Here is a 7368-nt window from a genome sequence, read left to right as displayed (position 1 = left end):
TGGCCACCTATGACTTACTCTAAAATGTGGTTCTACTACATACTGTGAAATTGGAAAATCTGTTCTGTGTGTGTTCTAATGGATGTAACGGTCATTAAGTATATGAGTCTTCTGACGTTGTAATCAGATGTGATTCAGTCTGTTAAGTATCCATGAAACAACATCTGCTTCACAGAGTGACCTTCTGCTAAAGAATACTTAGCATCTATTAGCCGATCATAGTGCAAATCTGCCTTATTTGAAATGCGCTAAACTAGAGTTGTCTACTGCTGTTCAGCAACTATCTTGTAATAATTTATTGCAGTTAAATAAAGCTTTAAAAAAACTCCATTAAATAATTATAGGGATTATATGCATTTCGAAAACCTTTGTGTTCCACTGAAATTACCCATTTAATTTCAGGGTTGGTTTGTTTAAAAAAGCTAAAATCTAAAGGCACATTAGGGGAGCTGTCAGATGCTATTTTCCGTAGGTGTTAATAAAACCAGATGAAAAAAATCTGAAACAAATTAAAACCAAAAGCAATTTTGCCATCTGTTGTATATTAATTAGAACTTTGTGTATCAAGGGTAAACTTCCTCTTAGAGATGTCACACTGAACACCGGCATAATAGAATAATATGCAAATTCATTAGATGGTGGAGTTATATGCAGTTTTTAATTCTAATTCCTCTGCAGTGGATTCCCCAGAAATTGGTAGTCTATATAAATATGTATGTACGCATACATGTTTATAATGTGTTTTCTTTTTTTTTCCAGAGCAACCTGCAAACAATCAAGGCCAGTCTACCTTGCAGCCTTTGCCACCTCCCCATAAGCAGCACTCTGCCCAGCATCATCCATCCATCACTTCTCTCAACAGAAACTCCCTGACCAATAGAAGGAACCAGAGTCCGGCCCCGCCGGCTGCTTTGCCCGCCGAGCTGCAAACCACACCCGAGTCCGTCCAGCTGCAGGACAGCTGGGTCCTTGGCAGTAATGTACCACTGGAAAGCAGGTCAGTCCTTTGTATGAGGCTTTCAGTCATCGATTACCAGGACAGCACAACACACCTGCACAGAAATAGTCAACAACCATGTTTTATTTGTAATGATTATAGTTTTATTTTTACTTTATTTTTATTTTTTGAGACAGACTCTCACTCTGTCACCCTGGGTAAAATGCCATGGCATCATAACTCACAGCATCCTCAAACTCCTGGGCTCAAGTGCTCCTCCTGCCTCAGCCTCCTGAGTAGCTGAGCTGGGACTACAGGTGCCCACCACCACACCTGGCTAGTTTTTCTATTTTTAGTAGAAACAGAGTCTCCTCTTGATCAGGCTGGTCTGGAACTCCTGAAGCTCAAGAAATCCACTTGCCTCAGACTCCCAGAGTGCTAGGATTACAGGTGTGAGCCACTGCACCTGGCTACATCTAAAATTTTAAAATAAACTAGTTCAACCCTTTTCTCACTAAAAGGAGTTTACTATATTCTGTGTTTTGTCTTTTGTAGGAACAGTTCTAGATTATTGACAACCTTTTAACTGCTGGGTCAGTGAGCCTGCCCATTTTTTTTTTTTTTTTTTGCACATTTTGTTTTCTATAAAAGATGAGAAAAAAATACCTTCAGTGAAAACTTTTCCTTACCACTGTTTTTTCACTTATCTGCAAATTATCAGAGATGTGGAGAAAGAGATGGAGTGGTCAAATGTGAGTTCAGTGAACATGTCAAATATTGATTTGGTTCTATACTTCTGTACCTTCTGAGATTATAATTCATCCATCATGTCATGAAAACATAGTAAAGACTCAAGAGAGAAGTCAGATGACCTTTGTTAAGGATATTTGAGTGTCTTGCAGTATGAGGGGTATGGGACCTACTCTCTAAAGTTCCTTCTAGTCTTATTTGCTAAGACACTCTGTTCTTTCTCAAGAAGAGTTCTATTAGGAAATGTTTCTTTATAATGAACTGAAATCTATCCCTGAAATGCCTGTCCTCTGCGGTACCTGGAAATAGGCAAAACAGATTGGCCCTCTTATCTATGCATATGATCTTGGTGTTTGGGTGTCACCATCTGAATGGTCCTTCTCTGGATACATATTGGTGTTTCAGTGAGGTTACAACTTAGAGCAAAGGCTGGCTTACAAGTGGTAATCGGTACATATAAAAGTATAGATTAGTAAAAGCTATTTGGAGCTAATGCATTTCATTATTAAGTATCTCCTGGTACATAACATTCTACCTTTTATGGACAGAACCTCAACCATCAGTATCTTCTTTAAATTACGTTTCATACCCACAGAGTGTCTTCTGTTGCCAGCTTTGCAAGAGGGTTCCCCTGACATTTCTGTTAGTCTTCCTTTCTTCCCTGCCCTAATCTCCCATTAGGTTCAAAGAAAAAGAATCATCAGCACATAAAAGCTAGAAAATGAAGGACTCTGGATCCCTTCAAGAGACTACTCCCCAAATACCTTGCACTGTAGAGCCTCTGGCTAACTTCAGCATTTAAATTAGCTGCTAGATGAAGAAACTGTTGCAGGCTGAAGAAATTGCTATTTATTGCCTTGGATATATGATCTAAACCAGTTCTGCCCTAGGGATAAACTGGCAAGAGGTCCTCACAGCTAGCTGTCAACAATCAAGATCTTTGTCTTTTCTTTTGCTCTTGGCCTAAGAACAAGATTACAAAGAACTCCTCTTGTTATCTGTACTGTCCACCAAGAGCAGTTGAGTTTCATTGTTTATTTTGTATTATTGAACATTCTTCTGAGAAAAATTAGAAGAGGAAAAGTAGACAAACAGTAGATTTCTCTTCACTTGAGACAGAGTCGTGTGTACAGATTTCTTCTTAACATTAGCACGGAGCTCAGTTTACCTGGTGTAGTTAATTAGCACACATTGAACAACTAATCAACACTGATTCACTATTATCATTTGGAAAAATTTTGTTAGGATAAAAAGTAATTTTCCAGTTGAGTCATCAAATTCAATATGGACAATTACATTGTAGTTGACAATAATTGCTTTGACAAATGTTTATGAAATACGTCACATTAAATCATCAGAAATTTGTTTAATTTCAGTGATGTTATGTAGGACAAAAGCCTCAAAGCCTGTCAGTGGGAAAGTTAGTTGTTAGCATTCCCTGAAGCTGTATCTTATATTGAAGAGATTTGGAGTAATTTTTTTTTTTTTTTTTGAGGCACAGTGTCACTTAGTCGCCATGGATAGAGTACAGTGGCATCATAGGTCACAGCAACTTCAAACTCCTGGGCTCATTCAGTGATCCTCCTGCTTCAGCCTCTCGAGTAACTACAGGTGCCTGCCACAACACCTGGCTAGTTTTTTTGTTGTGGGTTTTTTTTTTTTGCAGTTTTTGGCTGGGGTGGGTTTGAACCCACCACCTCCGGCATATGGGGCCAGTGCCCTACTCCTTTAAGCCATAGGCGCTGCCCCTGGCTAGTTTTTTATATTTAGTAGAGATGGGGTCCAACTCTTGCTCAGGTTGGTCTCGAACTCCTAAACTCAAGCAATCCACCCACCTTGACCTCCCAGAGTGCTGAGATTTTAGGCGTTATCCACCGCACCTGGCCTGATGTGGAATAATTTTGAGAAAGATAAGCTGTCTTCTTTTTCTTCCTTATATTGCAATAACAAATTTTCATTGATGGAAAGTTCCAGAAAGAACATACTTGGTTAGAAAATTCACTGCAGCCATAGTTGAAGTTATAGCAGATTTCTCTATATTCAGGCCATGTAAGAAATCACTCCTAATGTGAGAAGTTACTGAGTTTCTTCCATTTCAAAGTAATACCATCAATGAACTATGAATGAGATGCCATTGTATGGTTTCATGAATCAACCTGGGAAGAAAACTCGATGATACGATCTCACCATCAACTATAAGGAATAATAAATCTAAAAACTGTGTATCCTGCTAAAAGATTTTAATGTGAAATACAGATTTCTTATTTTCTTGTTACCCAGTATTCCCATCTTAGACTGTTGCTAATCAGAGGAAAGGGTGCGTCACCTCGCAGGTGCCCCAGTCGCCTGCACAGTGCTGTGCAGATCTGACACAGTGCTGCTGTGGTTTCTCTAATAGTCTCACTTGGTTGGAACTCTGGAGGTGAAGAACCAGTCTTATTTAACATTGATTTTTCCTTTTTTAGTTAAGCTTCCCTGTTGAGTATGATTCTCAGGCTCAGTGTCAGCTGTATTAACAACCTTATCCAGACTTGGGTCTGCCTTCAGCTGTTCTTTTTTTAACCTAGTGTATAGTTTCATCCTTGGCAGTTATCTCAATTATACTACATACAGTCATTTCACTAATTCTCACTTCCCTGAAACTGTCAGAGAAGGTTGTGAGCTATAAAGTACAAAATTCAGTTATGTGTAAATAAGAATCTAGATTTTTTTCCTTTGTCTCCTCCCTTTTCTCTCTGTTATATGGATAACAGTTGGTTGCAAATGGCTTGTAATAATCCATGTCAATCTCAGTAATTTGTAGACTTACAGTTTATGTGAATTGGTAGAGATAAAAGGTTTTGTACCTTGTCCTGTTTGTGTGTTTCAATATAACTTTCATTTTGATTAACTAGAGAGCATTTTTCCATCAGTTTCTTGCATCTATAAAAATATTTACTTCCTTTCTCTAATGAATTTAACATTTGCTCCTACCCAAGACAATCAATACTATTGTGGATTGTACATTTCTTATCAGTAAACAGAGTAGCTCTGTTCTACATAGTATAATCTCCTGTGACTTTCAGATCTCCTAGATTCTAATCAGGAGCCAATAAGCATTTGTAGTTTATAAGCATATTCTTATCACCTCATTATTTCCTATTAACAACAATCAGTGCCTATGTACATGTATAATACCAAGTAATTAAAATTTTCATTGGGTTTCTCTTTTGTTTTGTTTCAGATAGTCTCACTCAGTCTCTCTGGGTACAGTGCTTTGGTGTCATAGCTCACAGCAACCTCAAACTCCTGGCCTCAAGTGGTACTCCTCCTGCCTCAGCCTCCTGAGTTGCTGGGACTGTAGGTGTCTGCCACCATGCTTGGCTGTTTTTTCTAGTTTTAGTAGAGACTGAGTCTCAGTCTTGCTCAGGCTGGTCTTGAACTTCAGAGCTGAATGAATCCTCCCACCTTGTCTTCCCAAAGTTCTGACATTACAGGCATGAGCCACTATGCCCAGCCACTTACACACTTACATTTTTGTTGGAAATTGCTTCTCCTTGAGTATTTCTTAGACTTCAGATCACTTCACTTTCTGGGCATTTGATACCTTGCCCTTTGTTTACTTCCTGCTTCCACTGCCTCAGTGCATCAGCATAGCTGCTGCAGGAGTATAGAGCACCTCAGATTTGACCTTGCAGTGCAGGAGCCCTTACTGAGGACCTTTGATCTTCAGCATCTATAAAGTGAATCTCCTGCAAGTTCCTCATTTCGTATGTAATTTAAGCAGTTTAGTAGTCACCTATTACATGTTAATCAATGGTTCATTTGTCGCCACTTAATAAAAGATACATTGAAGTCTTATTTTATTATGAAGCCTATTTTGGCCTTGATAGTTTATTAGTTATGTTCCCACAGCTTTTTACCTTCCATGCAGATCAGTAATGCTTTGCTAATTATTAATATATGAAATTGCACATTAAATTACCCCTTAATTAGTGCATTTTCTATTTTAACATAGAGCCATCCTGGGCTCCTTTAATGTGAGGACAATTGTTACATTAAAAAAAAAAATAGAATATCCAAATAGAAGTATTGCTTACTAAACTAAGTTAAAACATACTTTTTAAATCTTTTCTTTAAAATAGTTCTAGCAAAAGGCATGACAATCATACAAACACCAGGCCTTAGTCAGCCTTGCCTTCAATAAGTTCTATATGCTGCATCCTACACGTGAGTCTTCTGGCACTAGGGGAAAACTTTCCTAGCTGTGGAAATAGAAAAAACTATTCTAAAATATATGTGACACCTCAAAGGAACACCAAATGGCCAAAAAAATCTTAAGAATAAAGACAAATCAGGACACCTCCTTTTTCTTGATTTCAAAATGTATTGCAAAGCTATAATAATTTCAACAGTGTGCTGCTTAGTGATAACCAGTTACCGTTAGCAGGGTAGTAAGTAGTAAGATCATCCATAAAGATAGAGCTTTAAAAGCCCATTGACTTAAGTGGACTGACTGATGCCATATCCTTTTGTGAAAAAAGCTTGAGGAGACCCAAGGGTACCTGTTGGGAAAGAAAATATAGACAAAGTCTTCTTAATAAAGTATCACAAGAATGGGAAAGTAAGTGTCCAGTGTACTCAATACTAATACAAAGCCAATAGATGATCTAATACATACCCACACAAGAGAAAAACTCAATTCAAGAGGGGAGGGGAAGGAGGGAGAAGAAGGATGGGTGAGCTCCCACCTAATGGGCACATGGCACACTTCCTGGGTGGGGGACACAGCTACAACAGGGACCTTACCTAACAAATGCAAACTTTATAACCCAGTTGTTTGTATCCTCATATTAATCTGAAATTTTGAAAAAAGGAATAAGAATATGGAAAAAGAATCTAAGGTTATTGAACACAAGTTTCAAAATGCACTTGGCCTAAGCTAAGAAATTCTTAATCTTTGAAAATTTCACCATTGTCATTTATTTCAAAACAAAACAAAATATAGTAAACTTACCTAAAAGTATGTATTAATGAATAATGAAATCAGTTGTATTCTAGGTCCCTTGAAATAATTTACCTTTCATAATTTATAGTATTTCTTTAAAAAATTGTAAAGGGATATAGTACATTTATAAGAGTAATAGGAAGAAAGGAGAGGTAGAAGATAAGGGTATACAGGAATTTGCTGTGTAGTGTTTATATTTATGGTGTATTTCAAGTTGTGGCTTAAAACTGTGTCCATAAAAGGAGGATGAATGAGGAAACTCATTCATTGTAGGCCAGATTCAGTTCCTAAGCTCTGTGGTGACCATATAATTTATGAGCAAACCCAGGATACTTCAAGAGTGAAAGAGGCAGTATGAACAGTTACACTGGAACTACAGTATAAAACGAGCAAAGAGGTTTTGTTTTGGGCAAAGAGGGACATGATTATTATAGTAAGTTTTATTCCCATTTGATTTTTAGGCCCAAATTGGCCTATACTAAATAAAAATAAGAAATTGGCTCAGTACCCTGTAGCTCAGTGAGTAGGGCATCAGCCACATACACCAAAGCTGGTGGGTTCGATCCCTGTGTGGGCCTGCTAAACAACAATGACAGCTGCAACCAAAAAATAGCCAGGTGTTGTGGTAGGCACCTATTGTCCCAGCTACCCAGGGCACCGAGGCAAGAGAATCGCTTAAGCCCTAGAGTTTGAG

General features: G+C 38.1%; 1 protein-coding gene across 1 annotated transcript in view; it reads left to right on the top strand.

Moving 5' to 3' along the window:
• Positions 1-763: 763 nt before the first annotated feature.
• TENM3 (teneurin transmembrane protein 3) overlaps positions 764-7368 on the top strand; it is a 199871-nt gene continuing 193266 nt past the window's right edge. Inside the window, exon 1 of the mRNA XM_023514908.1 lies at positions 764-997. The gene's annotated coding sequence lies outside the window, so the exon portion shown is untranslated. The remainder of the gene's footprint in view (positions 998-7368) is intronic.

The sequence above is a fragment of the Otolemur garnettii genome, unplaced genomic scaffold (assembly GCF_000181295.1).
Source record: "Otolemur garnettii isolate 467f Iridium unplaced genomic scaffold, OtoGar3 scaffold00061, whole genome shotgun sequence".
NCBI lineage: Eukaryota > Metazoa > Chordata > Mammalia > Primates > Galagidae > Otolemur > Otolemur garnettii.
The sequence above is the reverse complement of the archived record's forward strand: the minus strand, read 5'-3'. Positions and strand labels throughout refer to the sequence as shown.